The sequence below is a fragment of the Pristiophorus japonicus genome, chromosome 1 (genome assembly GCF_044704955.1).
Source record: "Pristiophorus japonicus isolate sPriJap1 chromosome 1, sPriJap1.hap1, whole genome shotgun sequence".
Lineage (NCBI taxonomy): Eukaryota > Metazoa > Chordata > Chondrichthyes > Pristiophoridae > Pristiophorus > Pristiophorus japonicus.
Window position 1 is genome coordinate 287498185 of NC_091977.1, and position 27499 is coordinate 287525683.

Consider the following 27499-nt stretch of genomic DNA (forward strand, 5'->3'; position numbering starts at 1 on the left):
ACATAATCATAATTTCATAAATGATCTGTGATTATATCATAAACATTAATCCCAATAAATCATTTTTGAGGAGGTAACAAGGAGGGTCGATGAGGGAGTGTGTTTGATGTAGTGCATATGGATTTCAGCAAGGCTTTTGATAACGTTCCACATGGCAGACTGATTACAAAAGTAAAAGTCCATGTGATTCAGGGCAAATTGGCAAGTTGGATCCAAAATTGGCTCAAAGGAAGAAAGCAAAACGTAATGGTTGATGGGTGTTTTTGTGACTGGAAGGCTGTTTCCAATGGGGTTCCGCAGGGCTCAGTACTAGATCACTTGCTTTTTGGTATACATCAATGACCTAGACTTGAATATAGGTGGTATGATTAAAAAGTTTGCAGATGACACTAAAACCAGCTGTGTATTTGATAATGAAGAAGAAAGCTATAGACTGCAAGAAAATATCAATCAACTGGTCAGGTGGCAGAACAGTGGCAAATGGAATTTAATGCAGAGAAGTGTGAAGTGATGCATTTGGGCTAACAAGGAAAGGGAATAATAATTAAATGGTAGGACACTGAGAAGTGTAGAAGAACAAAGGGACCTTGAAACGCATGTCCACAGATCCCTGAAGGTAACAGACCAGGTAGATAAGGTGATTAAGAAGGCATACGGGATACTTGCCTTTATTAGCTGAGGCATAGAATACAAGAGCAAGGGGGTTTTGCTTGAACTGTATAAAACACTGGTTGGCCACAGCTAGAGTAATGCATGCAGTTCTGGTCACCGCATTACAGGAAGAGCATCACTGCACTGGAGAGGGTACAGAGGAGATTTACGAGGATGTTGCTGAGAGTGGAGAATCTTAGCTATGAGGACAGATTGGATAGGCTGGGTTTGTTTTCCTTGGAACAGAGGAAACTGAGTGGAGACCTCATTGAAGTGCATAAAATTATCAGGGGGCCTAGATAGAAAGGGCCTATTTCCCTTAGCAGAGGGGTCAACAACCAGGGGGCATACATTTAAAGTAATTGGTAGAAGGTTTAGAGGGGGATTTAAGGGAACATTTTTTCACCCAGAGGGTTGTGGGGGTCTGGAACTCACTGCCTGAAAGGGTGGTAGAGGCATAAACCCTCACCACTTTTAAAAATTACTTGGATGTGCACCTGAGGTGTTGTAACCTGCAGTGCTACGGACCTAGAGCTGGAAAGTGGGATTAGGTTGGATAGCCGCTTGTTGGCTGGCGCGGACACGATGGGCTGTATGATTCTATGATTCTATGATCACACATAAATGATATGGGCTGTCTGGCCATTGCCAGCGACACTTCGCAGTCTAAAAGGACACGACGGTATCTATTTATATATTAGGGGTACGATAGCATAGTGGTTATGTTACTGGACTAGTAATCCAGAGGCCTGGATAAATGATCCAGAGACGTGAGTCCAAATCCCACCACGGCATCTGGGGAATTTAAATTCAGTTAATTAAATAAATCTGAAAAAAAAGCTACTATCAGTAATGGTGACCATGAAACTACCAGATTGTTGTAAAATCCCATCTTATTCACTAATGTCCGTTAGGGAAGGAAATCTGTCACCTTTACCCGGTCTAGCCCACATGTGACTCAAGACGCACAGCAATATGGTTGACTTTTAATTGCACTCTGAAATGGCCTAGCAAGCCACTCAGTTTTATTTAATAAGTCTCTACCACCTTCTCAAGGGCAATTAAGGATGGGCAATAGATGCTGGCTTTGCCAGCGATGCCTACATCCTAAGAGTGAATTAAAAAAAACTTACATTGATTTTAAGACTGCAATCTCAGTCTCTTAGGCAGTACTGGGATCAGAATATGTTCATAAGCTTTAACTGCATCTGAAACCCTACATGAGATTGCTGCATGTAATCAATGTTGGATAATCAATGTCAGATGATCACTATATTCCCCATTATGTGTGACTGATAACATTTCCTTGTATCAACAGGATCATTTTGTTCAGTGGTATATGTCTGAAAACTGTACTGTGTTAAGAAGTAACAGTCTTCTCATTCACTATAACTGTCCAGTAACACTGGATGTTTGGTGGAATAATGAAGCAGGACTACCATATTGACCGGTTCCACGGTTTCTCCAATTGCTGTTAGTTTTGTACCTTTGAATCTAACTGCCCCATTGAAGTGTTAAGCGTAGTGAGTTGTTATAATACATCATGGGAAGCACAAGAGCTTAGAAACATAGAAACATAGAAATTTACAGCACAGAAGGAGGCCAGTTTGGTCCATCGTGTCCATGCCGGCCGACAAAGAACTGCACGGCCCTCGGTGAACAGCCCTGAAGGTTACATATAAACCTTCGAATAATGAACAATGGCGGAAAGGCAAAGAATACCTAGCCCAACCAGTCTGCCTCACACAACTGCGACATCCCTTATAATGAAACATTCTACACTCTGCCCCATCCGGAGACATATGATTTCCTGGGAGAGGCAAAAACCAGATAAAAACCCAGGCCAATTTAGGGAGAAAAAAAATCTGGGAAAATTCCTCTCTAACCCATCCAGGCGATCAAACCTAGTCCAGGAGATCACCCTGGTTGTATTTAATTCCCTGCAGTACTTACCATTATATCTACACTGGCCAACAAAAGGTTATCCAGTCTAATCCCAATTACCAGCGCTAGGTCTGTAACCCTGCAGGTTATGGCACTTTAAGTGCCCATCCAACCATCTCTTAAAAGTGGTGAGGGTTTCTGCATCCACTACTCTTCCAGGCAGTGAGTTACAGATCCCCACAACCCTCTGTGTAAAGAAACCCCCCCCTCAAATCCTCTCTAAACTTTCCACCAACCACCTTAAAACTATACCCCCTCATAATAGACCCCTCCAACAATGGAAATAGACCCTTACTATACACTATAGGCCCCTCAATATTTTGTACACTTCAATGAGGTCTCCTCTCAACCTCATCTGTTCCAATGAGAACAAATCTAGCCTATCCAATCTGTCCTCATAACTAAGATTCTCCATTCCAGGCAGTATCCTAGTAAATCTCCTCTGCACCCGCTATAGTGCAATCACATCATTCCTATAATAGGGTGACCAGAACTGCACGCAGTGCTCCAGCTGTGGCCTAATCAAGGCACGACCCTGGACAACGTGGACCATTTCCCATACCTCGGGAGCCTCTTATCAACAAGAACAGACATTGATGACGAGATTCAACACCGTCTCCAGTGCGCCAGTGCAGCCTTCGGTCACCTGAGGAAAAGAATGTTTGAAGACCAGGCCCTCAAAACTGCCACTGACCTCATGGTTGACAGGGCTGTAGTAATACCCACCCTCCTATATGGCTCAAAGACATGGACCATATACAGTAGACACCTCAAGTCGCTGGAGAAATACCACTAACAATGTCTCTGCAAAATACTACAAATCCACTGGAAGGACAGACGCACCAACATTAGCATCCTCGACCAGGTCAACACCCCCAGGATTGAAGCACTGACCACACTTGATCAGCTCCACTGGGCAGGCCACATCGTTCGCATGCCAGACACGAGATTCCCAAAGCAAGCGCTCTACTCAGAACTCCTTCATGGCAAACCAGCCAAAGGTGGGCCTAGGAAACGTTACAGGGACACCCAAAAAGCCTCCCTGAAAAAGTTCAACATGCCCACTGACACCTGGGAGTCCCTGGCCAAAGACCACCCTAAGTGGATGAAGTGTATCCGGGAGGGCGCCAAACACCTCGAGTCTCACCGCCGAGAGCATGCAGAAATCAAGCGCAGGCAGCGGAAAGAGCGTGCGGCAAACTTGTCCCACCCACCCCTTCCCTCAACAATGATCTGTCCCACCTGTGACAGAGTCTGTGGCTCTCATATTGGACTGTTCAGCCACCTAAGAACTCATTTTAAAAGTGGAAGGAAATCTTCCTCGATTCCGAGGGACTGCCTATGATGATGAACCAAAGTATAATACAATTTTAAGTATAACCTCCCTGCTCTTATATTCTATGTCTCGGCCAATAAAGGCAAGTATTCCGTATGCCTTCTTAACCACCTTATCCACCTGGCCTGCTACTTTCAGGGGATCTGTGGACCAATGGTGGAGCTTTGGAGGCGTGGCCTATTCACTTGGAGCCTGGAGCAGTGAGAGAAGGAGCTACCTGCTGTTGCTCCTGCCTGGAAAGCCTTTGTGAGACCTGTGAAACAGCCCAGGAAGAGGAGGAAGGGGATTTCTACAATTCCAATTCATCCAGAGGGAGAGGAGGAGAGCAGAAAACTCAACAACCTTTAATACTGCTGCAGAGAGTTGGAGAGAGGGGGGAAAAGAACAACAACTATCCAGTGTGGAAGGAGGGAGAAACTTCATCAAGCAAAGGTGGGTGTGTTTTGGTGCATTCGCCTAAAGACTTTGTTGTATCGGTGGGGGGAGGAAAGAAGACCATTTCGAGGGTCGGAACATCGCGGGGGATGTGTGTGTGTGGAAGTGTGTGTGGGGGTCTTGCTAAATAACTAGGCCCCACACACCACTGAAGCACCCCTCCCCCATTACCTAGCCTGGGATAGCTGGAGCTACCTGGCTGAAGGCTGACTAATTACCCTATTTAACATCGTTTGGAGTGTGTGCCTGGGTGGCTCCAGCTACCCCAGGTGAAGACATCTTCTCCCCCCACCCGAAGACCATCTACAAAGATTATGTTTTTTGCCATCTGGGGAGTGCACCCCGAGAAACACCCACCCATCGCTGTGAGGGGAAGACCTGCCCTCGCAGCTTCCCTCTTTCCCACCCTGCAATCTCTTTCTCTCTCTCTCTGTCTCTCCCCTCTCTCTCTGAGAGCCCCTTTCTCCTAATTGGAAAAATTAATTACAAGACAACTGAGCAGAGGGAGCAAGGCCCCTCCCCAATCATCAACTAGGGGAGAGGTGTGCCTCTTTCAGAGCTCCCTCTGTTCAAACACCAACGAGGCCATTTAAGACCATTAAGGCCTGTGACTTTGGGGTGTGTGTAGCCCTTAAAGGGACCCCGTGATGGAGACCCCATCCACACCGGTGGCAGGGCCAGCAAAGGCATATGCGCAGGAGGCGTCCACATCCACGGCGCCTCCTGCGCCTCCTGCTGCCCTGCCACCTTTCAGACTAATAACAAAGAAACACGGGGTCAAGAGCTACACTCACCCCACAATGAGCTTTGAAGAGTACGTGCGGGCGATGGCTGGGGTAGTCGGCCCCTTGGCCATGGTCGCAGCCTCCAAGATGTCTGGGAAGGCGGTGTTCTTCCTGGGGTCGGAGCGGTCGGTGTCCCTGGCCCTTGAAAAGGGGCTCACGGTGGGCGGGACGTTCCTGCCGGTGGACCCTCTCGATGCCACCGCGCAGAGGGTCATTCTTTCAAACGTCCCGCCCTTTGTTCCCGCTGAGCTCCTCCTCCCTTACCTACACCAACTGGGGGAGGTAAGGTCAGGGATAAACCCCATACCGCTCGGCCTCAGGGAGAGCAGCCTGCGCCACGTGTTCTCCTTCCGCCGCCAGCTCTTTGTCCGGCTGGCGCGGGAGGAGACGACGGAGGGGAACTTTAATGTGGTGCACGAGGGGACTGCCTACCGCGACTTCTGGACGTCGGACGGCATGTGGTGCCATGCCTGCAGGGAGGTGGGGCACGTTCGCAAGTACTGCCCCGCCTCCAAGGCCGCCAAACCACCGAAGGCGGCCAAGGCTGGCGCCGCTGCCACTCCTCCCCCTAGTTGCGTCCGCGTGCCGGGAGCCGTAGGTGCGCGGGCATCGCCGGGGACCTTTGATTTCACGGCCTCCGCCGGGGGGGGGGGGGGAGGAAGATCGTCCGATCGGAAAGAAGGTGCGGAGGAAGGCGAAACATCTTGAGGTGGGTCCGCTCAGTGCGCCAGACAATTGGATCACCGCGCTCAGCCCAACCCTGTCACCGGCGAGCGCTGGGTGCCCTGAGCCCGTGCCCGAGTCTTTGAACAATATCACAGAGGGGCTCGGACGCGGGCAAGATAAGAAAAAAGGGGGAGTGGGGCGGGAGGCCTCGGCAGACATGGAGGTCTCCCTGCCTCCGTGCCCCCCCAGGAACAAAAGGAGGCGCCGCTCCAATGAGGCGGAGGGGGAGCAACATCCCTCCGCGGAGGAGTCGGTGCCCGCCGCGTGTCCCGCGTCCCCCACCAGCACCCCCAAACTGCGCCGGGGAGGGTAAGACAGTTGAGGCTGCTCAGCCTCTGCCTCCCGGGGATAGCGTGGAAGATCTGCCTGTCGTGGGAGGCGTGGGGCCAGCGGAGGAATGCGTTGCCGCCGGGTCGAGCGTCCCGGGGACTGAGGCGGGCGGGGCCGAAAAGGCCGAAACTGAGCCCGCCCAGCCTTTATCCAACTTCCCCCGGGACTTGCACGACTCGGCAGAAAATGAAAATTTAAAAAATGTTAATATACATCCACACGCTGGGCCGGGGGGTGGCGGCGGGGAGGGGGAAGAAAACCAACCCTCGCCCCCTACTTTGGAGCTGGGGTACTTGGAGGACCTGGAACTTTTCTTTTCTTTGACGTCTCGGTCAAGTCATCGAGGACCCGGCCCTGCGGACGGTGTACGAAGCGAAGAAGGCCACGCTGAAGGACCTGCAGCTCGTCGGGTCCCGAGGCGCGTTCGTGAGGTCGCGGATCCGGTTCCTGCGGGATCTGGACCTCGGCTCCCCCTTCTTCTACTCGCTGGAAAAAAGACAGAGTGTCCGTAAGCAGCTCTTGACGCTGCTGGCTGACGACGGCTCTCTCGTCTCGGATCCGGAGGACGTCAACAACAGGGCCCGTGAATATTACGGGGCTCTGTTCTCTCCGGAGCCGTCCAGCAAGGAAGCGCGTAGAGTTTTGTGGGAGGACCTGCCGAAGGTCGGGCCGGAGGGCGCCGAAAATCTGGAAGCTCCGCTAAGCCTGGCGGAGCTGACCGGCGCCCTCGACCGGCTCTCGAGGGGAAAAGTCCCGGGGCTGGACGGGCTGACCGTGGAGTTCCACAGGGCATTCTGGGATGTCCTGGGGGGCGACTACGCGCGGGTCCTAGGGGAAAGTCTAGCGACCGGGGAGATGCCCCTCTCTTGGCGCAGGGCAGTCATCGTCCTGCTGCCTCAGAAGGGCGATCTCCGCCTCCTTAAGAACTGCCGCCCGGTCTCCCTCCTCAGCACGGACTACAAAATCTTCGCCAGGGCGATGTCTGCTCGCCTTGGCGCCGTGCTGGTCCACATGATCCACCCCGACCAATCCTACACGGTCCCGGGCCGGACAATCCACGATAACATCCATCTGGTCCGGGACCTCATCCATCATTCCCAGGAGGCTGGTCTGTCGGTCGCCTTCCTATCTCTCGATCAAGAGAAGGCGTTCGACAGGGTGGATCACGACTATCTGTTCGGAACTCTGCGCGCTTTCGGGTTCGGGACGCATTTCGTCGCCCAGATCCGACTTTTGTATGCCGCCGCGGAGTGTCTGATAAAGGTTAACGGGTCCTTGACGGCGCCCCTTCGCTTTGGGAGAGGGGTGCACCAGGACGCCCCATGTCCGGCCAGTTATATGCCATCTGCGTGGAGCCTTTCCGGCGCCTCCTGTGGACGAGGTTGACGGGACTGGCTCTGCAAGGGCAGAACGTGGAGGTCGTCCTCTCGGCTTACGCCGATGACGTGCTCCTCACGGTAGATGATCCCGCTGACCTGCGGAGGATGCGAGAGTGCCAGGAGATTTACTCAGCCGCATCCTCTGCCAGGATCAACTGGGAGAAATGTTCCGGACTCCTGGTGGGTCAGTGGTGGGTGGCCTCCCTGCCAGAGGACCTTAGGCCTTTTGCCTGGAGCACGACCCATCTCCTCTCTCTGGGAGTCTACCTTAGCTCCGACGAGGAAGCCTGTCCGGCGAACTGGCAAGAGCTGGCGGCCAAGGTCACCGCTCACCTAGGGCGCTGGGCAGGACTGCTCCGAGTGCTGTCCTACAGGGGTCGAGCGCTAGTCATAAACCAGCTGGTGGCCGCCATGTTGTGGTACCGGCTGGACACTTTGACCCCTCTCCCTGCGTTTGTCACCAAGATACAGAAGAAGCTGGTGGACTTCTTCTGGAACAACAGGAAGCACTGGGTCTCTGCCGCGGTCTTGAGTCTCCCGCTTGGGGAGGGCGGTCAGTCGTTGGTGTGCGTTAGCACCCAGCTCGCGACTTTCCATCTTCAGACCCTGCAGAGATAACTTTACGTCGAGCCCCCTCCCAGGTGGCGGGCTCTAGCGACGTATTTCTTCCGCCAGCAGCACGGCCTCAACTACGACACGCAGCTCCTGTTTGTGAGCTTGGGGGGCGTCAGGACCGCCTTCCAGGAGCTGCCTGTCTTTTACAAGGAACTCATCAGGGTCTGGAACAAAGTCTCCACCAAGCGCAGCTCTCCACCGGCTGGAGTGGCGGCTGTCCTGCAGGAGCCGCTGCTCGGGAATCCGTACCTCCACGACCGAGGTTTTAGGTGGCTGTCGGACGAGAGGGCTGTGGCTGGTGAGGTGACCAGGGTCAGGGACCTGCTCGATGGCGGAGGAGCGGGCTGGATGGCGCCAGACACGCAGGCGCGGTGCCTAAATTCTGCCAACGTCCGCCGCGTGGCCGATGCCATCGAGTCGCTAAAAACAGCTCTGGGCCCCGACTCCGTTAGGTGTGTCGAGGAGGCTCAAGCACGTGGGGAAATCCCATCCGGACTGACCCCCGTCCGGACGGAATTCCTCATCGGCGCCAAACCCCGGAACCTCCCTCAGGAGCCGGCGCCTCACAACTTCAGCCGCCTCGAGGAAATCCCCTCCGTCCTTTCAGTTCCGCGCGGAGGGGTTTCCTGTACGGGCTGCTCCTGCACACTCTCAACTTTGCCATCCTCGCCTGCCGTCCGGACATGCCATGGCATACCATCTTGCCGTCCGGAGGAGGCGGGGGTCCCCGATGGCGGGCACTCTACGCGGGAGTCCTCCCACTATTTATCGGGGACTTGGCCTGGAGGGTGGTGCACGAAGCAGTGCCGTGCAATAAATTTTTAAGCCGGTTCATGGGCTTCCATGCCGTCTGCAATTTCTGCGGTCTGGAAGAGTCCGTGTTCCATGTTTTTATTGAATGCACGAGGTTGCAGCCCCTGTTTTATTATTTAAAGGGGCTGCTCCTGAAATTCTGGCTGCACTTCAGTCCCACACTCCTGATCTTTGGGCACCCTGTGCGGAGGGGAGCGGGTAGGTCCGAGGGCCTCCTCATAGGACTGCTCCTGGGCACGGCCAAGAGTGCCATCCGCCGGTCCAGGCAGCGGGCGGTCGAGGGGGTCGTTCAACCTGACTGCCTGCCTCTCTTCCGCGCATACATCCGGTCCAGGGTGTCCTTGGAGATGGAGCACGCGGTGTCCACCGGTACGCTCGCAGCCTTCCGCGAGAGGTGGGCGCCGGAGGGACTGGAGTACATCATCACGCCTGGCAACCAAATTTTAATTTGATTTTATGTTTTAAAGTTTAATTTGTTTTAATTGCTGGTGTTTTTAGTGTCCCCCTCCCCTGTTATAGGGGGCACTTGGAGAAAAAAAAATATGATTTTAGTGCCCAAAAAAAAACTTTAAATAAAAACAAAAACACAAAAAAAAACACAAAAAAAGGGCCTTGGAAACGTTTGGTGTGCCCCCCAGATCGGGGGGACACGATTTAATGATTTAATGTTTTAGTTTCCTCCCAAAAGAGTTCTGTGGACCAATGGTGGAGCTTTGGAGGCGTGGCCTATTCACTTGGAGCCTGGAGCACTGAGAGAAGGAGCTCCCTGCAGTTGCTCCTGCCTGGAAGGCCTTTGGGAGCCCTGTGAAACAGCCCAGGGAGAGGAGGAAGGGGCTTACTTAATTCCAATCCATCCAGAGAGAGAGGAGGAGAGCAGAAAATTCAACAACTTCATTACTTTTACAAAGAGTTGGAGAGAGGGGGAAAAAGAACAACAACTATCCAGTGTGGAAGGAGGGAAAGACTTCATCATCAAAAGGTGGGTGTATTTTGGTGCATTCGCCTAAAGACTTTGTTGTATCGGTGGGGGGAGGAAAGAAGACCATTTCGAGGGCCGGAACATCGCGGGGGGTGTGTGTGTGTGGAGGTCTTGCTTTCAGCTAAGCCCCACACACCACTGAAGCACCCATCCCCCATTGCCTAGCCTGGGATAGCTGGAGCTACCTGGCTGAAGAATCATTAATCACCCTATTTATCATCGTTGGGAGTGTGTGTCTAGGTGGCTCCAGCTACCCCAGGTGAAGACATCTTCTACCCCCACCCGAAGACCATCTACAAAGACTGAGTTTTTTGCCATCTGGGGAGTGCACCCCAAGAAACACCCAACCATCGCTGTGAGGGGAGACCTGCCCTCACAGCTTCCCTCTTTCCCACCCTGCAATCTCTTTCTCTCTCTCTCTGTCTCTCCCCACTCTCTCTGAGAGCCCTTTCCTCCGAATTGAAAAAAACAATTAAGACAACTGAGCAGAGGGAGCAAGGCCCCTCCCCAATTGTCAACTAGGGGAGAGGTGTGCCTCATTGAGGGCTCCTCTGCTCATACACTTAAACGAGGCCAATTTAAGACGATTAAGGCCTGTGACTTTGGGGTGGGTGTAGCCCTTAAAGGGACCCCGTGATGGCGACCCCATCCACGCCGGTGGCAGGGCCAGCTAAGACGTACGCGCAGGCGGTGTCCACATCCACGGCGCCTCCTGTGCCTCCTGCTGCCCTGCCACCGTTCAGAATTATGAACAAAAAAAAACGAGGTCAAGAGCTACACTCACCCCACAATGACCATCGAGGAGTGCGTGCGGGCGATGGCTGGGGTAGTCGGCCCCTCGGCCATTGTCGCAGCCTCCAAGATATCTGGGAAGGCGGTGTTCTTCCTGGGGTCGGAGCGGGCGGTGTCCCTGGCACTTGAAAAGGGGCTCACGGTGGGTGGGATGTTCCTGCCGGTGAACCCTCTCGAGGCCACCGCGCAGATGGTCATCCTTTCTAACGTCCTGCCCTTTGTTCCCACTGGGCTCCTCCTCCTTCACCTACACCAACTGGGGCAGGTAAGGTCAGAGATCAACCCCATACCGCTCGGCCTCAGGGAGAGCAGCCTGCGCCACGTCTTCTCCTTCCGCCGCCAGCTCTTTGTCCGGCTGGCGCGGGAGGAGACGACGGAGGAATCATTTAATGTGGTGCACGAGGGGACTGCCTACCGCGTCTTCTGGACGTCGGACGGCGTGCGGTGCCATGCCTGTAGGGAGGTGGGGCATGTTCGTAAGAACTGCCCCGCCTCCAAGGCTGCCAAACCACCGAGGGCGGCCAAGGATGGCGCCGCAGCAACCCCTCTCCCAAGTAGCGTCCGCGTGCCGGGAGCTGTGGGTGCGCGGGCATCGACGGGGGCCTTTGTTTTCATGGCCTCTGCCGGGGGGGAGGGAGACCGTCCGATCGGAAAGAAGGCACAGAGGAAGGCGAAACATCTCGAGGCGGGTCCCCTCAGTGCGCCAGACAATTTGATCACCACGCTCAGCCCAACCCTGTCACCGGCGAGCGCGGGGTGCCCTGAGCCCGTGCCCGAGCTCTTGACCAATATCACAGAGGGACTTGGGCACGGGCAAGATAAGAAAAAGGGGGGAGTGGAGCGGGAGGCCTCGGCAGACATGGAACAAAAGGAGGCGCCGCTCCAATGAGGCGGAGGGGGAACAACATCCCTCCATGGAGGAGTCGGTGCCTGCCGCGTGTCCCGCGTCCCCCACCAGCGCCCCCAAACTGCGCCGTAGGCGAGAGGAGTCTGTCCCCGGGGAATGTGAGACAGTTGAGGCTGCACAGTCTCTGCCTCCCGGGGATGGCGTGGAAGATCTGCCTGTCGTGGGGGGCGTGGGGCAGCGGAGGAATGCCGGGTCGAGCATCCCGGGGACTGAGGCGGGCGGGGCCGAAAAGGCCGAAACTGAGCCCGCCCAGCCTTTATCCAACTTCCCCCGGGACTTGCACGACTCGGCAGAAAATGAAAATTTCAAAATTTTTTATATACATCCACACGCTGGGCCGGGGGGTGGCGGCGGGCAGGGGGAAGAACAACAACCCTCGCCCCCTACTTTGGAGCTGGGGTACTTGGAGGACCTGGAGAATTTCTTTGGCCGGGTCTCTCCGGTTTCCCCGGCTCCTGGGGCGGAGGAGGAACCCCTCCCGCTGTCGCTTCCTGACCCAGCACCGCTTTTAAAAGAGCCCAGTGGGGACTCCTCTGCTGATGATCCTGGGGGTGGGATCGGGGCAGAGCCAGGGCCGGATGGAGCGGCTGGGCCGTTTGCCGTACTTCGTGCGGTCGACGGGCCGGCTGCTGGCGGCGACCTCCCGGAGAGGGACGGGGACTCGTTGGGGGACGAGGGAGAAGATCTCGAGTCCATCGCCAGTGAGGCGGTGGATCTCCTCGTGCCCGCCGCTGAGTCCCCCCTCATTCCTGCAAAGGAACTCCGGGACTTTTTGGTCCAGAGCCAGGGTCGCCGCAACCGAGCCCATCTGGCCCTGGAAAGATGGTCCGAGCCGGGGCTGTTCGTCGCGTCCATCCGCGCCGCCGCTAAAACCATGGCCGCGGGCGGGCCCTTATCAAAGGCGCAAGGCCTTGAGCTGCGCCGGCTCAAAGGGTTCCTCGCTAGGCTGCTGAAGGAGTGGAGGTCAACAAATGACTCCACTCCCCCCCCCACAATAGGTTAGGTAGAGGTTGCACTATGCTTTTGTCATGAAGATAACCATAGCCAGCCTCAACATCAACGGCGGCAGAGAGGCACGCTGTAGATTTAACAATTTTTCGCTCCTGCGGGAGGGGAAATATGCAGTGTGCTTCCTGCAAGAAACCCACACCGTTCCGGGAGACGAAGCCACGTGGCTCCTGGAATGGCAAGGAGAGGTCCGCATGAGCCACCTCACTACCACTTCTTGTGGGGTGGCCATCTTGTTGGCCCCGCATTTTCAGCCGGAGATTTTGGGGGTCGAGGAGCACGTGCCAGGCCGCTTGCTGCACGTAACGGTTCGCCTGGGGGACATGCCGCTCCATCTCGTGAACGTGTACGCCCCTCAGCCCGGCCCGCAGCAAACGCACTTCTTCGAAGAAGTGTCCGCTCTTCTTGGCTCTGTCGACGTCGGCGACTGCATTGTCCTCGGGGGGTATTTTAACTGCACCCTCGAAGCGAGGGACCGCTCCGGTGCCCCGCAGAGCATGATGGCGATGGAGAAGTTGAGGGACCTGGTCGGGTCCTTCGACTTGGTGGACGTCTGGCGAAATCTCCATCCCGACTGCAGCGCCTTTACTTGGGTGAGGCCTGGAGTAGGATGGTCCAGAGTCGACCGACTTTACGTGTCTCGGGCGTACGTTTCCTGCGTCCCGGCGGCCTCCATGTGGCCGGTGCCGTGTTCGGATCACCACCTGGTGTGGGCGGAGCTCGCTTCGCTCCGCGCGAGGACGGGGTCCGCGTACTGGCACTTTAACAACCGGCTGCTGGAGGACGTGCGGTTCCAGGACTCGTTCCGTCGTTTCTGGGCCGACTGGAGAAGGAACAGGGGGGCTTCCCCTCCTTGAGGCTATGGTGGGACGTGGGCAAGGCTCACGTCCGCGTCTTCTGTCAAGAGTACGCGAGGGGGTCGACCAAGAGGCGGGCGGCCAGGTTCAGGCGCCTAGAAAAAGAGGTGCTCGACCTGGAGTCCCGTCTCGGTCAAGTCGTCGTGGACCCGGCCCTGCGGATGGTGTACAAAGCGAAGAAGGCCGCGCTGAAGGACCTGCAGCTCGACGGGTCCCGAGGCGCGTTCGTGAGGTCGCGGATCCGGTTCCTGCGGGATCTGGACCGTGGCTCCCACTTCTTCTACTCGCTGGAAAAAAGACAGGGTGTCCGTAAGCAGCTCTTGACGCTGCTGGCCGACGACGGCTCTCTCGTCTCAGATCCGGAGGGCGTCAACAACAGGGCCTGTGAATATTACGGGGCTCTGTTCTCTCCGGAGCCGTCCAGCGAGGAAGCGCATAGAGTTTTGTGGGAGGACCTGCCGAAGGTCAGCCCGGAGGGCGCCGAAAATCTGGAAGCTCCGCTAAGCCTGGCGGAGCTGACCGGCGCCCTCGACCGGCTCTCGAGGGGAAAAGCCCCACGGCTGGACGGGCTGACCGTGGAGTTCCACAGGGCGTTCTGGGACGTCCTGGGGGGCGACTACGCGCGGGTCCTGGGGGAAAGTCTGGCAACCGGGAAGATGCACCTCTCTTGGCGCAGGGCAGTCATCGTCCTGCTGCCTAAGAAGGGCGATCTCCGCCTCCTTAAGAACTGGCGCCCGGTCTCCCTCCTCAGCACGGACTACAAAATCTTCGCCAGGGCGATGTCTGCTCGCCTTGGCGCCATGCAGGACCACATGATCCACCCCGACCAGTCCTACATGGTCCCGGGCCGGACAATCCACGATAACATCCATCTGGTCCAGGACCTCATCCATCATTCCCAGGAGACAGGTCTGTCGGTAGCCTTCCTATCTCTCGACCAAGAGAAGGCGTTCGACAGGGTGGATCACGACTATCTGTTCGGGACTCTGTACGCTTTCGGGTTCGGGATGCATTTCGTCGCCCGGATCCGACTTTTTTCGCCGCCGCGGAATGTCTGATAAAGGTTAACGGGTCCTTGACGGCGCCCCTTCGCTTTGGGAGAGGGGTGCGCCAGGGATGCCCCATGTCCGGCCAGTTATATGCCATCTGCATGGAGCCTTTCCTGCGCATCCTGCGGACGAGGTTGACGGGTCTGGCTCTGCAAGGGCCGGGTGTGGAGGTCGTCCTCTCGGCTTACGCCGATGACGTGCTCCTCGCGGTAGAGGATCCCGCTGACCTGCGGAGGATGCGTGAGTGCCAGTAGATTTACTCGGCCGCATCCTCTGCCAGGATCAACTGGGAGAAATGTTCCGGACTCCTGGTGGGTCAGTGGCGGGTGGACTCCCTGCCGGAGGACCTCAGGCCTTTTACCTGGAGCACGACCCATCTCCTCTATCTGGGAGTCTACCTTAGCCCCGACGAGGGAGCCTGGCCGGCGAACTGGCAGGAGCTGGAGGCCAAGGTCGCCGCTCGCCTAGGGCGCTGGACAGGACTGCTCCGAGTGCTGTCCTATAGGGGTCGAGCGCTAGTCACAAACCAGCTGGTGGCTGCCATGTTGTGGTACCGGCTGGTCACTTTGACCCCTCCCCCTGCGTTTGTTACCAAGATACAGAAGAAGCTGGTGGACTTCTTCTGGAACAACGGGAAGCACTGGGTCTCTGCCGCGATCTTGAGTCTCCCGCTTGGGGAGGGCGGTCCGTCGTTGGTGTGCGTCAGCACCCAGCTCGTGACTTTCTGTCTTCAGACCCTGCAGAGATATCTTTACGTCGAGCCCCCTCCCAGGTGGCGTGCCCTGGCAACGTATTTCTTCCGCCAGCAGCACGGCCTCAACTACGACACGCAGCTCCTGTTTGTGAGCTTGGGGGGCGTCAGGACCGCCTTCCAGGAGCTGCCTGTCTTTTACAAGGAACTCATCAGGGTCTGGAACAAAGTCTCCACCAAGCGCAGCTCTCCACCGGCTGGAGTGGCGGCTGTCCTGCAGGAGCCGCTGCTCGGGAATCCGTACCTCCACGACCGAGGTTTTAGGTGGCGGTCGGACGAGAGGGCTGTGGCTGGTGAGGTGACCAGGGTCAGGGACCTGCTCGATGGCGGAGGAGCGGGCTGGATGGCGCCAGACACGCAGGCGCGGTGCCTAAATTCTACCAACGTCCGCCGCGTGGCCGATGCCATCGAGTCGCTAAAAACAGCTCTGGGCCCCGACTCCGTTAGGTGTGTCGAGGAGGCTCAAGCACATGGGGAGATCCCGTCCGAACTGACCCCCGTCCGGACGGAATTTCTCATCGGCGCCAAACCCCGGAACCATCTCGGGAGCCGGCGCCTCACAACTTGAGCCGCCTCGAGGAAATCCCCTCCGTGCCTTTCAGTTCCGCGCGGAGGGGTTTCCTGTATGGGCTGCTCCTGCACACTCTCAACTTTTCCATCCTCGCCTGCCGTCTTGACATGCCATGGCATACCATCTTGCCGTCCGGAGGAGGCGGGGGTCCCCGATGGAGGGCACTCTACGCGGGAGTCCTCCCACTATTTATCGGGGACTTGGCCTGGAGGGTGGTGCACGGAGCAGTGCCGTGCAATAAATTTTTAAGCTGGTTCACGGGCTCCCAGGCCGCCCGCAATTTCTGTGGTCTGGAGGAGTCCGTGTTCCATGTTTTTACCGAATGCACGAGGTTGCAGCCCCTGTTTTATTATTTAAAGGGGCAGCTCCTGAAATTCTGGCTGCACTTCAATCCCACACTCCTGATCTTTGGGCACCCTGTGCGGAGGGGAGCGGGTAGGTCCGAGGGCCTCCTCGTAGGACTGCTCCTAGGCACGGCCAAGCGTGCCATCAGCCGGTCCAGGCAGCGGGCGGTCGAGGGGATCGTTCAGCCTGATTGCCTGCCTCTCTTCCGCGCGTACATCCGCGCCAGGGTGTCGTTGGAGATGAAGCACGCAGTGTCCACCGGTACGCTCGCGGCCTTCCGCAAGAGGTGGGCACCGGAGGAACTGGAGTGCATCATCACGCCTGGCAACCAAATTTTAATTTGATTTTATGTTTTAAAGTTTAATTTGTTTTAATTGCCGGTGTTTATAGTGTCCCCCTCCCCTTTTATAAGGGGCACTTGGAGAAAAAAAATATGATTTTAGTGCCCAAAAAAAAACGACAAAAAAAAATCAAAAACACAAAAGAAAAGGGCCTTGAAAATGTTTGGTGTGTCCCCCAGATGAGGGGCACACGATTTAATGATTTAATGTTATAGTTTCCTCCCAAAAAGAGTTCTGTGGCCAAGCACCCCAAAGTCCCTTTGTTTATCTACACTATTAAGTGGCCTACCGCTGAATGTATATACCCTTTGCTTATTAGCCCTCCCAAAGTGCATCACCTCACACATCTCAGAATTAAATTCCATTTGCCACTGCTCTGCCCACCTGACCAGTAGATTGATACCCTCCTGCAGTGCATGACTTTCTTCTTCATTATCAACCACACAGCCAATTTTAGTGTCATATACCAATTTCTTTATCATACTCTCTATATTCAAATCTAAATCATTGATATATACCTCAAAAAGCAAGGGACCCTGTACTGAGCCCTGTGGAACCCGACTGGAAACATCTTTCCAGTCACAAAAACATCCATCAACCATTACATTTTGTTTTCTACCTCCAAACCAATTTTGGATCCAACTTGCCACTTTGCCCTGGATCCCATGGGCTTTAACTTTCGTGACCAGTCTACCATGTGGGACCGTATCAAAAGCTTTGCTAAAGTCCATATATACTACATCATATGCACTACCCTCATCGACCCTCTTGGTTACCTTCTCAAAAAATTCAATCAGGTTAGTTAAACACGATCTTCCCTTAACAAATCCGTGCTGACTGTCCTTAATTAATCCTTGCCTTTCCAAATGTAGATTTATCCCATCTTTCAAGATTTTTTCCAATCATTTTGCCACTACTGAGGTTAGGCTGACATGCCTGTAATTACTTGGCCTATCCCTTTTTCCCTTCTTAAACAAGGGTACTAGATTCGCAGTCCTCCAATCCTCCGGCACCATGCCCAAATCCAAAGAGGACTGGAAAATGATGGTCAAGGCCTCTGCTATTTCCTCTTTTACTTCGCTCAACAGCCTGGGATGCATTTCATCTGGGCCTGGGGGCTTATCTACTTTCAAAGCTGCTAAACCCCTTAATGTTTCCTCTCTCACTTCCCTACACAATAATTGGATAGGATAGGTGTGCAGAGTTCTGTGATATATTGGTCTCTTTACAACTGCACAGAAAAAAGAAAAGACACTGAATGGTCTAGCCTCCACTTTGCGACCAGTATCTGAATTGTTAGATTTGGGAAAATTAGCAATTTAAATTTCTTTCACTCTGAAAATCTTGCTTGTATCATCAGAAATATAGCTCATGTAATTTTACAATGTGAGTTAATATGATTTGAGGTTTCCACAGGAGGATATAAACTCTTTTCCCGCACGTACTGTGAAAATTAACATGCTACTGGTGCCTTTATATTTCTCAGTGGAAAGCAAGAGTGCTACATACATACAGTCCACACTCAACAAATCTGTTCTGTGTGCTACTCCTTTTACTCGCTCATTCCAGCTGTGCATTCTGAGCAATGTGGCTCGTGCCTCTTGAAATCCCGCTTAATAATTCATTCCTAAACAGCACATTCAGATCATTTGACCAAATGCACAAAGCAAGTCAAATTTTCGCAGATGCTTTTTGCTTTTATCTCTGGGATGTCAGCAGAAGAGCTACGGAAACTCCGGGAAAATGGCATAACCACCCTTTATGCCATTTTTCTGGGTTTAGGTGGTGTTGTGGAAAAATATTTCCGAGACTGTATAATATATATAAAGAGAGGTTTATTAAATCGGAGACAAAGCTTTGGGAGAAGTGTTAAAGACCCCTGTCTTTGAACCATCTTCTCAAATTGGTATCTGCAGTGAAGTTCTTTTATCTTACAAATTAAGTCACTTTACAACACATGCTTTATCACTACAAAGCTTTGACTATCGAAGGCTAAGCTTTTGATATAACCCATCCTGCATTGTGACAGGGCAGTATAAACAAGTGCAGGCTTTTGACACCGGTATAAACAAACATACCCAGTACTTAACTTTCCAGTGTTCATTATCTCACTTCCCTATCTCCATTAACTCAAGGCCAGCATGCCTTAAATTCTAACTATTTAAAGCATAATGCATCAGTATTGTCCCTTACAAAATTCATTTAAAGGGGAAAATAAAACAAATGTTTGGTCCCGTATACTAGTCCAGTATATGTCCAAAAATCCGCTCCAACAGGTGGCTTTTCCACATGAGTAATGGCAGAGGAGCGGGAGAACCTGATGGAGATTTACTCCCAATGTATCAGTCTGAATAATTTATTGTACAGCACACACATAGTCAATACTAAGTCTAGATAAGTAGGTGTAATTTTATACATGAGTTTTATTCCACATATAGGAGATCAACCTAGCTTAATCTCATTTCCCAGGAGAGTCACTAACAGCCAAAGTTCATACGTTCTTAGCACCACTGATTGCTAACCGTAACCATAGTAACTCAGTCACTGAGGGTGAATTTCCGTTTTAATGCATTAGTGAGATATAAACAGCATAGGAATTTTTTTTTGGCATGAAAATTGGGTAGAAATCATTTTTGCCCATTGTCTGCCTTTAAAATGTTTCTCCTGAGTTCCCTCACACGTTTTAAACCTTCCCATGATCCGCCAACCACATCCCAATTGGCCTCATTCCCATTTGCCAGAGGGAGAGCCACTGGCGAAGCAGCTACAAGTATTATGGGTCCTATTGCACTCTGAGTATGTCAGACTGAGATTTATAAGGTGCAGCAACTGATACAGGTGAAGTGAGGAGTTCCTGGCACAAGAGTCTGGGCACATTCAATACAGGAAGCTGGAAAGCACTAAAACATCATTATGCCTACACACCCGGACTTGCTTCTCACTGGTTCGCAAACTTCAAACTTCAGTATTGGCACATTTTCAGAAGCAACATTCTATCCCCTATTGCGTCTAGAGTTATAGGGCCCAAGTTTCGGCCTCAGTTGCTCCTGATTTTTTGGAGCAACTGGTGTACAACGGAGTATCTTAGAAATTCAAATTCTCGTCATTTAGTTTGCTCCAGTTCTAGTCAGTTAAAACAGTTTCACTTTGGAACAGAATTTTTTTTTCAAAAGGGGGCGTGTCCGGCCACTTACGCCTGTTTTCAAAGTTTCGGCAGTGAAAACTTACTCCAAACTAACTTAGAATGGAGTAAGTGAAGATTTTTGTACGCTCGAAAAAACCTTGTCTACACTTTAGAAAATCAGGCGGAGGTTACAAATTAGGCGTAGGGAATGGGGGGGGAGTTTAAAGGGAAGTTTACAAACATTAAACACTTGAGTTTTACAAATAAAGAGCCATTATCAATAATAAATGATAAATATATCAATAAATCAACCAATAAATCAATCAAAAAAAAATTAATTAAAAAAAAAAATTTTAAAAATCAATAAATAAAACATTTTCTACTTACCGACTGCAGCACCGGGAGTCCTTCAACAGCGTGCTGGGACGGTCCCCACACTGTGTCTCTGTCAGTGTCTCTATCTCTCTGTCTGTGTGTGTGTCTCTCACTCTCTGTCTGTCAGTGTCTGTGTTTCGGACAGCGAGGGAAGGGGGGGAGGGGGAGAAGGGGTTTGGGAGGGGGAGGGGGAGAAGGGAGGGGGGGAGAGTGGGGGGGAGGGGGGGAGAGTTGGGGAGGGAGGGAAGGAGAGAGTGGGGGAGGGAGAGAAGGATGCTGAACGGCCGGGCCCAAGACCTCGGGCTAGATTTACAGGTAGGTGGCATCGGGTCTCGGGGTGGTGGGGGGGTTCGCAGAGGTCTGCAGGGGGGGGGGAGAGAGATAGCCGTGGAGGTCCGGGGTGGGGGGGGGGAGAGAGAGTCGCGGAGGTCGGGTCGCCGGGGGGGGGGGGGGAGCGGGAGTCGAGTTGGGTCGGGAGGAAGCAGGAGCTGGGCGTGGGAGGAGCCTTATTCACACAGCCCCAGTGAGGCCATTCGGCCAGGGTTAGGGGCTGCGTGCTTCGGGCCCCTCCTACACAGTTTTGGGCGCCTGGAGCTACTGCACATGCGTGCCCACTGTAGCGCACATGTGCAGAGGTCCCGGCACTGTTTTCGGCACACGGACCTGGCTCCGCCCCCTACAGCTCATGCTGCGCTGCGCCCGGCTGCAGAAGACCTGCAGGGAGCTGGAGAATCTGGAAGTTTTAGTTAGGCGCACTTTCTGGCGCGAAAAAAGGGCGTCCAGGTCCAGGCTGCGCCGTTTTAGGCGCGTCCCGAAACTTGGGCCCATAGGGCTGAATTGTCGGATCCTTTGCATCAGTTTCGCCGGGTTCTGACCCTCGTTGCAAGAAATGGGGCGGTGAGGTTTTTTGCGTCCGGTCGTGATCCTCCAGTTGGGTTTTGCAGCGGCGCTTGGAAGCTATGTTGGGTTTGCAACAACTCTCGTTGCGACACCGGCAGTAGTTTCAACTCGCAACCATCCCGCACGCTGCAAAACATGCCCCGCGATGACCGCTGGTGGCAGAGAGGTAGATAAACTGCAAAAATTTCAAGTTCCACTGTTTATTATAGAAACATAGAAAATAGGTGCAGGAGTAGGCCATTCGGCCCTTCAAGCCTGCACCGCCATTCAATGAGTTCATGGCTGAGCATGCAACTTCAATTCTTTTATTTTTTTGTAATGATTTGTGTTGTGGTGGTGTGGGCAATGTTTTTGGAATGTTTTTGTGATTTTCTTTTTTTTCCCCTCTCAAGGCCTCTCTCGGAGCGCTCCCGGCCCCGCACTTTAGTTGGCAAGGTTCCCATTTTTGCGCCACAAATGTTGTACAACGCCTTCCTTTGCGCTGTGCCCCTGGAGCAGGGCCCAGATGGCAAAAATTTCTCCACACAGCGCAAATGTTACCCTGACGGTAACTTTCCCGCCCCGCCTCCGTTTCGCCCCGAAAATGGGAAACCCAAATATCCAGCTCTGCGTTCTACAGAGATGGATGTGTCAATTGGCCCGAGCTCGAACTGAGGATCTGCTGTTAATTCCAAGGAAGATGCCAGAACTATATTGGTGTATGCAATGAAGCTAAAGCTTCTGTGATGCTGCCACAAAAGACATCTGTATGCTCCAAGTCACACCTGACCGTTGCTAGTAATCCCTGGAGACTGACACAGCCTACCCATGGGTGTTCTGTTCCTCGATCATCCTTCATTTCAAATCAATACGCATGAGTTCTAGGTCCTGTGACTCCAAAGCAACTGACAGGCTTCTCCTTAGATTCCCCTGGGAAGGTGACACATCCTCACTCACTCCCTACTCCTCCAGTTCTCTTGTGCTCCTGGTCTCAAATCCACACTACCACTAATTCCCTTTTGCGTCGAAGTCTCTCAGCTGGTGCCTGGCAGAGAGGAAACAAGTGCCGTAGGTGCTGAGTTGGAATAGCTTGTGACAGAGGAAGATGGGGTAGGGTGGGTAGGGTGGGATCATTTCAATTGGTGGGTGGGCTGATCCTCATGCTGCCCTTCTACATCATCAATGACGTAGGCAATGATGGAGATCAACTCCCCATCTTGTCTTCCTCACTATATCAGCATTATCTTCCTATTCTCGTGCCACACCCATTGCTGTGATTGGTCTTCAGGAAAAGAGGGTAGAGGCTAAGAATGGGTGAGCATTACCCCATCAGGATCAAGGAGACAATGAAAGGGGATAGAGTTTCTGTCATTGTGATTAATCAGAGGGATGCCAGAGTGACAGTATAGGTACCCATTTACTAACCTGACCCTGGCAAGGTATCGTCGACCTTTCCATCTCCAATGACAAGAAACATAGCTATGCAGCCTTGTGCTCGAAGGTGGTGAAGGGTTTAAAGTACAAACTAATCATGGACAACTGTGAGCTGATCAGAAAGTCAGCATGGATTTGTGAAAGGTAAATCATGACAGAATAATCTCGTTGAATTATTTGATGAGGTCAGTAACATGGCGGATAAGGGACTGTCTATGGGTATTATCTATCTGGACTTCCAGAAAGCATTTGTTAAGGTTCCGCACAAGAGATTACTGGAACCAGGAAAGCACAAGGAATTGGAGGTAACCTTGTGGCATGGGACGGTAATCAGTTGAGAGGTAGAAGACAGAGAGGAGGGATAAAGGGTTATTGGTAGGATGTGACAAGTGGTGATCTCCAGAGACCTGGACTGAGCCCTCGGCTTTTCACAGCATATAGCAATGACTTGGATCAAAATATAAAGTTGTATATTCAAGTTTTCAGATGACAATAACTTAGAAGGCATAGTAAGTTGTGCAAATGGGAGCAGAAAGTTACAAAGGGACATATACAGATGTCCATGTACACAAATCACGAAAAGCTAGTGCAAAAGGTACAAAAGGTAATCAGAAAGGCTAATGAAATGTTGGCCGATATCTCTGATGCAGTTGGACGACAAAGAAAGAAAGAAAGACTTGGATTTATATAGCGCCTTTCACGACCACCGGATGTTTCAATGTACTTTACAGCCAATGAAGTACTTTTGTGTTGTAATGTGGGGAATGCGGCAGCCAACTTGCAAGCTCCCACAAACAGCAATGTGAGAATGACCAGATAATCTGTTTTTTGTTATGTTGATTGAGGGATAAATATTGTCTTGGACAGCCGGGGTAACTCCCCCGCTCTTTTTTAAATAGTACCATGAGATCTTTTACATCCACCTGAGAGGGCAGACGGGGCCTTGGTTTAACATCTCATCCAAAAGACGGCACCCCCTCAGCCCTACACTGGAGTGTCAGTCTAGATTTATGTGCTCAAGTTCTTGGAGTGGGACTCGAGCACAAAAAAATCTAGGCTGACACTCCAGTGCAGTGCTGAGGGAGCGCTGCACTGTCAGCGGTGCCTTCTTTTGGATGAGGCATTAAACCAAGGCCTCCTCTGCTCTCTTCAGCTGCACAATGCCTTGGTCAGATCCAATTGGCAGTACCGTGTTCAGTTTTGGGCATCGCACCACAGCATGCATTTATTGGCCTTGGGTCGGTTATAGCGCAGATTCACCAACATGGTACTGGAGATAAAAGGGTTAAATTATGACCAGAGGTTGCATCAACTTGAATTGTATTAGAGTTTAGAAGGTTGAGTAATTATCGAAACAAGGTCAAAATGTTAAAGGGTTTTGATAGGGTAGATACAGAGAAACTATTTTGTTTCGTGAGAGAATCCAGAACAAGAAAGAGTTACCTTAAAATTAGAGCTAGACTATTTAGGATTGCAATCAGGCAGCACTTTGTCACAAAATGCTGTCGATGCTGGGTCAATTAAAATTTTCAAGACTGAGATGGATAGATTTTTGGTAGGTAAGGGTATCAAGCGATATGGAACAAAGGCAGATAAATGGAGTTGAGGTACAGATCAGACATGATTCCTGTTCTTATGTTCCAAAAGCTGAGGTTGCCCTGTCTGGGGGTGTGCATTGTGTGCCCATTTGTCCTGCTAGAAGATAGAGTGCAAGAGGGCAAGGCTAGCTGCAGCTGAAGTGTATGTGCCAAGTGGCATGGGAGAGGTGAAGTAAGAGATGTGGAGGGTATTATGAGGCTGTTAAAGTAGAGGAAGGAGTTTACGGGTTGTGCATGTAAGTAATTTCTAATAGGGGAGCTGAGTAGCTGCAGTGCAAGATACAAGTTAGAGCTGCTCTTAACCGGGGTCCAGGGTGAGGCAGGAAGGAGAGGAAAGAATGTTAACTTGTCAGCTCTGGTGAGGTTGTTGAGTTTTTACTAGCACCATTCTGTACTCCTGAGGAGGTTGTACTCAGTGCCGGTACCACCTCTCTCCAAGTGACCTGAGCAGGGGTGAATTAACCATGGGGTGGATGGAGCTGCAGCCTTAGGCCCACCTAAGAACATAGGGCCACCAAATAAATGTAGGAAAAAAATATAAGGCCTCCCAAATAGACAATAACAGAGGAAAAACAAGACCGAGGAAAATATTGTTTATTGGCCTAACATGTAAATACCTATTTTTGCAGAGACAAAATATTTACTATTTATCTGTGTTATTATTTAACTGCGTTATTATAAAATGTATTTAATATATAAAACATATGTTAATATATTATAGTATAGTCCACCATAGTAATTTGTTATTATATTTATATATAATGTAGTGAACATAAACAAACATAACTATAGGCCTATTTGGATCCGTTTGCCCCAGACCAATCAGGCCCTTAATCCGGCCCTGGATGTGAGTTATGTTTCTGAGTGTCTTGGTGGTACCCACTCTGAACAACCTGCACCTTCTTCCTTCAATTTGCCTTAGTGTCATGCCATGTTGCGCTCTGGGTCCAGATGATATCTTCATGGCCTTGATCCCCAAAGAAAAATGAATGTAGTCGGTCCATTTTGGCCCTGTTACAAAGGGAGCTGAGGGGCCCACATCTGGATGCTTTCTCAGATCCTCCATTGCTCGCCTCATGTTGCCATCTCTTGAGGGAAACACCTGAGCTTCACTGGGAGTGGGCCAGGGTTATTTAAATTAGTAGACCACTCCCTGATCCCACAAATATTGGCGGAGCCAGTACCAGAGGTCCCATACAAGCACATCCTGGCACTTACACTGTAGATCGTCAGCCTCTGTCACTTCATCAAATTCCATCACATCTGCCATATAACTCAAAAAAGCACAGAGGAAATTGTTGAATATGATTTTTTTTGCCATAAAACTTGCATAGCACTCTCGCCTCTGAGTGAGAAGGTTGTGGGTTCAAATCCCACTCCAGGGACATGAGCACATAAATCTAGGCTGACACTCAAATGCAGTGCTGAGGGAGCACTGCACTGTCGGAGGTGCCGTCTTTCAGATGAGACATTAAACCGAGCTCCGGTCCGCTCTCTCACGTGGATGTAAAAGATCTCATGGCACTAGAAGAAGAGCAGGTGTGTTATCCCCGGTGTCCTGGCCAATATTTATCCCTCAATCAACATTAAAAAAAACAGATTATTTGGTCATTAACAAATTGCTGTTTGTGGGAGCTTGCTTGTGCGCAAATTGGCTGCCACATTTCCTACATTACAAGAGTGACTACACTCCAAAAATACTTCATTGACTGTGAAGCGCTTTGAGACGTCCGGTGGTTGTGAAAGACGCTATATAAATGCAAGTCTTTCTTTCTTTATATATTATGAGGTTTCCTTCAATATATTCTCTAACTTTCTATATATTATTCCCTAAATCTCTTGGGTCAGGTTATATTTCATGCTCATATATTTAAATGTAGAAGTAAAAATGAACTAATTACTGCTTTATAATCCTCTTTAATGGTTTGCAATTATCAATATTTCATTTTATAGCATGTCAAATTTGCAATCTGAGGAAGAATGATGTACCCCCTGATAGTTTTCGCACAAGATACTTTCAAGATCGTTGGCAGAAATGTAGATAGAGTATAAGAATTTTTAATTCTGAGACTCAATTGTAATTTAATGCTACTTTGTATCACTACAGGGCTATCTTCCTGATAAAAGGTATTTTCCCATTACCTTCACTTTGCTGTCAAAGTATATTGTTCTTTTAAATTGTAGTCTGATGTTGATGTTAACAAAAACCCCTTTCAAGTGCACATGACATGAAATGAAAGAAGACCGAATGCGAACATCCTCACCTGGTGTAAAAGGACTAGGTGCTGGAAGAGATCCAGTGAAAGGTTGTGGCGAGGTATTTGAGTCGGCGTGATTACTTGCAACAGTTTTTTGTATGCACTTCTGTGCATGCACGCCCTGGACTCCGACCTCTCCATCCTGCTCATGCGCAGACCTCTCAAACCGGAAGTGTATCGTGAGGAGCCCGGTGTTGCTGCCGACCATGTTGCTTTGCTGATTTAGACTTTTGCTTAAACAGGCAACTCATGCTAGATTTTAAGGCCTTTGAGACAATGACATGGGCCCTCGACAGCCCCAAGCAAATTATGTAAACTTCCACTGACCCCACATTCTCTGATACTGTCATTGATGGAGGCATCAGCTGGCACAATTGGACCAGGATTGTGGCTTGTGGAAATCCAGGGCCATAGAGTCATAGAATCATACAAATTTTAAACACGGAAGGAGGCCAGTTTGGCCCATCGTGTCCACGCCGGCCAACAAAGAGCTATCCAGCCTAATCCCATTTTCCACCTCTTGGTCCATAGCCCTGTAGGTTACAGCAATTGAAGTGCACATCCAGATACTTCTTAAATGTGGTGAGTGTTTCTGCATCTACCACCCTTTCAGACAGTGAGTTCCAGACTCCCACAACCCTCTGGTTGAAAAAATATCTTCTCAAATCCCCTCTAAACCTTCTACCAATAAATTTAGATCTATGCCTCCTGGTTATTGACCCCTCTGCTAAGGGAAATAGATCCTTCCTATCCACTCTATCTAGGCACCTCATATTATTATATACCTCAATAAGGTCACCCTTCAGCCTTCTCTGTTCCAAAGAAAACAAACACAGCCTGTCCAATCTTTCATCATAGCTAAGGTTCTCCAGTTCAGGTAGCATCCTCGTAAATCTCTTCTGTACCTTCTCTAGTGCAATCACATCTTTCCTTTAAAATGGAGACTAGATCTGCATGCAGTACTCTAGCTGTGGCCTAACTTCCTTGCTTTTGTATTCTATGCCTCGGCTAATAAAGGCAAGTATTCCGTATGCCTTCTTAATTACCTTATCTATCTGGCCTGCTACTTTCAGGGATCTGTAGGCATGCATTCCAAGGTCCCTTTGTTCCTCTACATTTCTCAGAGTCCGACCATTTAATGTGTATTCCCTTGCCTTGTGAGCCCTCCCAAAACACATTACCTCACACTTCTCCAGATTGAATTCCATTTGCCACTG